General features: G+C 33.4%; 1 protein-coding gene across 3 annotated transcripts in view; it reads left to right on the forward strand.

The window, feature by feature from the left end:
• LBR (lamin B receptor) overlaps positions 1 to 505 on the forward strand; it is a 12849-nt gene extending 12344 nt beyond the window's left edge. For all 3 annotated transcript variants that reach the window (XM_027375540.2, XM_027375526.2, XM_027375549.2), the window contains exon 11: positions 1 to 505. This exon is cut by the window's left edge and continues 2477 nt beyond it. The gene's annotated coding sequence lies outside the window, so the exon portion shown is untranslated.
• The last annotated feature ends 6995 nt before the right edge of the window (positions 506 to 7500 follow it).

Consider the following 7500-nt stretch of genomic DNA (forward strand, 5'->3'; position numbering starts at 1 on the left):
ATGAAATAAACACAGAAAATTTAATAGAAAGATATGGCTTATTGCAGTTATATATGATAGATTGTAAATGTAGTATTCTGGTACTATTTTAGTATTTAGCTACAGTTTGATAGTCTGTCTCATGATGTGTCAATAAGGTTTCCAAGTGATCTCAAAGATAGAGGTAAGCCTGGGACACATGTCAGTTTGGTCTTGACATGAAATCTCACTATACCCTTTTTTTAATCTTGCCATCAACATGTAATGTCTTATAATGAGACGTCTCCAAAGACAAACTAAGTGGCTTTTTAGACCAGAAGAAGGATGCCGTTTTTCTTCTAATGTAGCTTTTTAATTTGAGATATACACATGAATAATTTTGTAAAAGAAAGTCATGCGTGTCTTTGTCATTTTTGTGTATATACGTATGATCTTAGTGTTTAGGCTTGTGTATAGGAATTAAGTTACTTGTACAGTATACAAGTATTGCAGTGTAAGTTTTTGAAATAAATTTTGTAAATAAGTACGGAGTATATTAATTATTTCCCAGTACTTGATGTGATGAACTTGTAGTGTGAGTACTTTAAGAATCTTATGAACAGTATAACTTAATTGCTACTACCTATGAATAAAAAGTTCTTGAATTTGATTATAACTTCAACATTATGTCTTCTTAATTTTATTTGTACATAAAATGTATCAGTTGATACTTTGATGAACTGTACTCAGAATCTGTTAAAATCTCAATTCTGGTTTGCAGTATCAAAATAGAAACAGACATTTGGTATCAGCATGTGTAAGTAGACAAGGAGCATGATATACAATAATAGCAAATAGTACATATCAGTGGAACAATGTTATGTTACATACAGAAAATTATGATAATTATCTTGAGAATAGTCATAACATTTGCTTTGTATGTAATAAACATTTATTCATATAAAAACCAAGCTGTATAGCAATGCTTCCCAACTGGAAGGTTAACAGGGAGATTGTCATTCGGAAAATATTGTAGACTAATTGACCAGATGTTTGTCATTGAAGCCACAATAAAGTCAATTCTTTAGGAAATATTGTATTACGATTAGGTATGATTTTTTTCTTTCCTGAAAATGATGGTAGGTTGCAGATATGTTGGAGGATTAAGAAAGGTTGCAAGGATAAAAAATTAAGGAATCACTACTCTAGAGCAGTGGTTCCCAACCCCATGGTTGCAACCCAAATGAGGGTCACCGGGGTTTTTCTGAGGGTTGTCAGAGGGTCTTAAAAGAAGAATAAAAGAATCCATAGCCGGGTATGTCTGCAAAAGTTAATGTTTTTATTAACACTTGTTTATTGAAATTCAATATGTCGGTAATATAAACCTATAAAAATATAGAATAACGTAAGCTAATATACATCTGCAAGTATAACTACAATGAAAATGGTTGGATATATTACTACATGTTCATCCATTTATGGTCGCTAGCCCAGGCTGTCTCTTTAGGGTCGCACCTGAAAAAAATTTGGTAAACACTGCTCTAAGATGATCAAGAGTATATACTGTTTTCCAGGGGAACTGCTTATATGTTTCTGTGATGTTTAGAAGTACTATTTGATGAAATACTTATCAATATTCTTAGGCTGTAATGTCCATGATATGCCATATTGCACTGAAGTTGGTGAACACAGAGCATAAAATGAAATCAGAAATAGTAGCATTATCAGTATTTTGTATTCATGTTTTGCTTAGTCATTCTACTACTCATTATCACTATTTTATACGCAAGGAAGGATATTCCTCTGTTTCACATAAAAGGAAGAATATGCAGATGCTATAAGAGCAAGGTGCATTGTTATTATCACTAAGAGAAAAAATATTTAGTTGAATATGGTGGAGATATTTTAATGTGGTTTATGAATAACTGGGACATTTTCTAAAAAATATCATCATAATCTTTTAGTGGTGGAATGAATGTCTTGACTTTTTAAGCATGATACAAGAAATAAACAATTGAAAGTTTATATGTATTAATGTGTGTGTGAGAGAGAGGCAGAGACAGAGAAAATATGTACTACTCAAAGAAGAGGGAATGAAATTAGCTATAAATTGTTGTATGCAGGGGTTATATGTATGGAATGGAGCAAAACACTAAAATTAATAGCAAGACTGATGAGGTTACAAGTGTTTCTTTGAACTTTATCTTTCTTGCAAACAATATAAAACAGTGAATTAGGGAACTACCAGTATCTTGCAGCCTTTTTGTTTACATAAAATGCTTATTGAACTAATAATATTTTATGTATAACCTACCTCTGACAAAACTGTTTTAATTATTGTTTGTGCTATATGACCTTTGATGTCTAGCACATAAATTTGTTTCAACCATTTACCATTATGAAACATATCTTTGATTATGATGAGATAGAGTATTCATATTTCCAAAATAATGCTTTTTATAGTATGTGTATGTTTTTTTTTCAATTATGAATTCAAGTTTTAAACAATATCCAGACACGATGAGTCAAAAGGTGCATAAGTGAGAAAAGGAAGTAAGAAAAAAAGACAATGCCAGAAAAGCAACAAGAAGGGAAGTCTACTATGACAAAGAGTAACAATTTGTTAGTCCTTTCTTACTATGGTTTGGTTTTATTTAATCTTTATACACATGTTAATATGTTTGGTAGCTACATACGTGGATTCAACTTAAACCCAGGGCTGTTTCCTCCTCATTAACATATTTTATTCTTGAATGCGTTTTGATTCTCTTCATGCTGGCACATTAATTACTGATTATGTGACAAGAAATAAGGAATAAGGTCAGCAAGCCTGTATCATGCCTGGAGTTATGAGAATTTGAACTCCTTGATAATAAAATGTAAATAATCTTGCCAGCTGCTGTAAACATTTAATTTCAATTTGTAATTGTAAAAATACTCACAATAAGTAGTTTTAAATCTGTATTTCACAAATGCACAGCAAAAAATATTCTGTGGTAAGATTTATTTTGTGTAACTGATTTCATCCAAATCAGAATTTCATATTCTATAATGTATGCTCAAGTTTTTGTTGTTGATTCATTATTTCCTAGTTCCATTTTGTCTTTTCAGGCCAGATGAAAATGCTGTAAATGTGATATGGCTTTGTACGATTCAATAATAATAGGTTTACCATTTCTGTATGTTCCTCTTTTTATTTGAACCTTCATTATGATTCACAAAAAATAATAAATGCATAAGGAAATAAGAAACAAAGTTCTTTCAATATTTTATTACTGATTACAGTAACACCAGTGCAGCACAGCACATTTCCTCAATATATTATATTGATATATATGTATATATATATTTATAAACTCTTAAAGCCTCCACTCTAATATATACACACTTTGTCCCTAGTTTTCAAATTTGCCCACTAGTGCACAAATGAAATAAAAGACTGGCATGTTCCCTCAAATCCACTGGAAACAATTACCAACAGAATCTTCTCACTCCCAAACTTGGGGGATAAGGTGTACCCGTCATTCTGGTAATTACTACCTTAAAACGTTTTTAAGCACCAAACATTGTACACCAAAATGCAAGCAGGTTCAACTGCTGGAAATATATAATTCTTGGAGGGTATAAAATGAGGTGAGAAGCCTGTAGATCACTGCCAAAGGTTCATTTGTTTTGTAATGTACAGCAATTGTTTCAAAAGACTCAAAGATGTGGTGACTGCAGACAAGAGGCACTGTTGATGATTAAATTAGTAGCAGATGGTTAGGCATTCCGATCTGTCACGGAATATCTGCATCTCAGGATGAAGCAACGTAAATTTCTTTCTTTACTGCCCAATTTCAAAATAAGTTTCACACTAATTAAACTGTAGCAAACTGATCCATGGCTCCTACATATAAGTATCAAATATATCACTTGTGTCAATTGACATTATTTTTTTCTTTTGAAAAGTTAACTTAGAGCTGAAAAAATAACTTTCAATATTTCATACACATTACAGGGAATTTGTATTAATCTCAACATAAAATTTACTGGAACACCTCAAAAAGCTGAGCAAAAACAAGGGCTATTACACAACACTTATACAATAATGCTAGTGATACCGTGTGTACGTATGCACACACACACACACGCACACACACACACACACACACACACACACACACACACACACACACACACACACACACACACACACACACACACACACACACACACACACACACACACACACACATGTAGGCACATGCCTGCAAATATAGACATACTCAAAAATACATATAAACATCCCGACACACACAATTGAGCAACATATTCATATGTTTGGCCTTTAGTGATTTAATAAATCATCTATTAACATAGCTTTATATACAGACACCTACTTCCTAATGTTATGTGTTCATACACACAGACCAACACACTGATCCACCCATGCAGAGGCACACCTATACATGTATACACAAGTGCATGTAATCATGCATGCAAGCATATACCAAACAACAAAAGGAAAAAAGGGGAAAAAAAAAAAAAAAATCTTACACTGTATGTACACAGGACAGGTCTCTGTGAGCATCAAATCAGGGACCTGAGAATTTTTTCACTTACAAACCTAATTTATAACCAAAAGGTGTAACCTCCGACATTAACATTTTCAAGAGTGGCATCCAATCCTACATACATATTCTCTTACAAACCTGGATATACTCTGTGTAGCTGGCCGGGGACAGTATGACTTTGTACTTTGCTGCTCCCATGGGGAGTCTGTGCTCACCACTAACAAAATAAATTCACTTATTAGCTACCAACTGTGTCATTCTATGATGTGGGTTTACTACATTCCAGCTCTTTTCAGATGAGAAATTTTCAAGTCTGCCAGGTGTGAAACCATTTACTTCTGAAACAAGACAGTCATGACATTTGGGTTCTTCAAGTGCTGAACTTGAATCAGTACTATGGGAAATTTCCAATTCATACCAAAATGCAAATTTTACACCATGTAAGAAAATCAATTGCCTGCTAATGTACACAAATACAGAAAACGTATTAAATAAGACATCCATTATGCATCAGTGTAACCTGTACACTATTACATATTCTTACCCTAACAATTAAGTTCTTAGCTGTTAATGTGACAAAATATGACTGATATGCACCCACATCCTACCATTCTACAATCACCAAACCAAGTCATCAAGGCCCTGTCTTAATTCATACTCAGGTAATCATACCCTGCATACCAAAGGTAAACAGTACCCAGGTCAAGCTGTTATCTGAAGTTAAAACTAGTGAAAGTTAATGATCCATCACTGTTCACTTGGAAATTGTGGAAATGGACTATTTCTACTCCATGTGTGATTGTTTAACTTTAAACAGAAAAAATTGTCATGCGGAAATTTTACTGCTGATCAAATCAACAAAACCGATTCACAGGAACCAGCACATCATTAACTCAAACTGTCACTAGTTTCATTTGCTATAAATAATTTATGATTATGTAAAATATGACTATATTAGACTACATGATCTGGTAATGCAATTACTCTCCTTATCATATCTATGAAAAAGCTTTCTATGGAAGCTGAGAATATCTGTCAGTTCCTGAGTAATTACAATTTGAACTTCATCTTAGGTTAAGGCCAATTAGGAAACATTTTCCACTTTAATAACTATGTGTAGGACTCAGCTTTGCTAATATCATGTAAGGGAAGGCATCAAGATGAAGGTAACTTAAGAAATTTAAATTTTCAAGCTTCATCACATCATAGAAGCTCTATTACCAGTAACTTCAAATAAAGAATGGTTACCAGTATTTTTTAATTGATAACCTATATAAAGTAAAAAGACAATTTCATATTCAACTGTCAACAGTGAACTTCTATGTTCATTGCTAAAGGGAAAGAGTCGTCCATACGGTCACGAAATTCATTGTCCGGTCCTCTTCGCTTTAGTTTTTTAGCTAGGTCAATAAATTTTTTACACAATGTGCATGGATATGTGATGCTTGAGTACTAGACATTTGATTTTACAAAGCTGCATAATTTTTTACGCTAGAGAAAAAAAAAAAAGCGAGATGATAGAATTTGAAAATTATGTAATGGCTTCCTTATAGTGAATAGTACTGCAGTTTCCTTCTGACCAGAGTTTGTCAACAAATAGGAGTACTAACTATAGCATTTATGTAAATCTATCTGAAACGACAATGTTTCAATTACCTTGCAAAAAAGTGCCTTTTTTTTGTCAGAAAATTGCCATTAATTTTTCAGTAAAAAATGTATTTGGTGGAAATAATGCATGACTTAGCTACAGTTAATAGATATGAACTGGACGATCATTTTGCAACAAGAATGATTAAAATTGCGTAATTACATACAAAGTTATACTTCCTTTCATGCATGAAAATATGATTTTGAGAAAATAGTAGTTTTTGTCATTCATTTTCATTACACCATAAAGGTCTTACCAGCGATTACCAAATGCGAATATCTAATTAGACAATCCCTTGGCCTTTAATAGGAGTCCTGTGGTAGAGGGTCAAGCCTTGTTCAGGTAATTTTAGGTCATCTTTATGACAAGGGTAGGTTAGGTTAGGTGGGAGTGTTCTCTGAAAAGTATACTTTCAGATGTCAAGGCTCCTGGTCCCCTATCATCTACATATCAGGTTGAAAACAACGCATGTGTCCTCCCGGCATCTTTATAAATCGTACTGTTCTCCCATCCTTGCTGCTGCTGCCTGCCTGCTGAACGCAGCCTAAACTATCGTACAGCAGTATCATACCATATCAATTTGCAAAAACAGCCGAAAAAATGCTGAAAATACAAGAAAAACAAAGCATGAAGCAAAAAGGGGTGTGGCAGCGCGAGGGCATTTAAATACCCCAGACCTTTAAATCGCGGAAAGGAGTGCATTATGCATCTGGCAACTGGGCACCCGGGGTGCATCACAGGCTCACGTATCCATACACAAAGTTTGAAAAAAATCATAATTTGTGGCCCGTACTGACGACTCTTTACCTTAAGAGCACAAAACTAATAGTAAGAAAGGGCTGAAAACTTTATCTAATCTTCAATTTTTGGTTACTCTGGAAATTTCTTGCAATGTTACTTTGCAAATAAGAATACTGTAATACTCAACTCTAACAACAAGGAACTTTTTAGCTAAAACAATATCATGCCCCATTTACTTGTATAACTGAAGTCCAAAATGTAAAATTTTGGGGTGAAGAAATTTACGTGCTTCATCAAATCAAATGCTCAATTATTTAAAGACAGCTAATATAAAGAGAAAAATATATATATTTGCAAATCTACAACCTGCTACTTCTTGCCAATTACATAAATATGTAATTTGCATTTTCAGAACATGCTTCTGTACCTATATGTACACACCTTCCTGTTATGATTATGAAGCTGAATAATCAAATGCCAATATATTTCACATCCTAATTAAAACTGTTCATGAAATTTTCTAGAGAGAAAGAGAGAGAGAATAGGAGAAGAGAAGAGAAGAGAAGAGAAGAGAAGAGAAGAGGAGAGGAGAGGAGA

The sequence above is a fragment of the Penaeus vannamei genome, chromosome 39 (genome assembly GCF_042767895.1).
Source record: "Penaeus vannamei isolate JL-2024 chromosome 39, ASM4276789v1, whole genome shotgun sequence".
NCBI classification, from domain to species: Eukaryota; Metazoa; Arthropoda; class Malacostraca; order Decapoda; family Penaeidae; genus Penaeus; species Penaeus vannamei.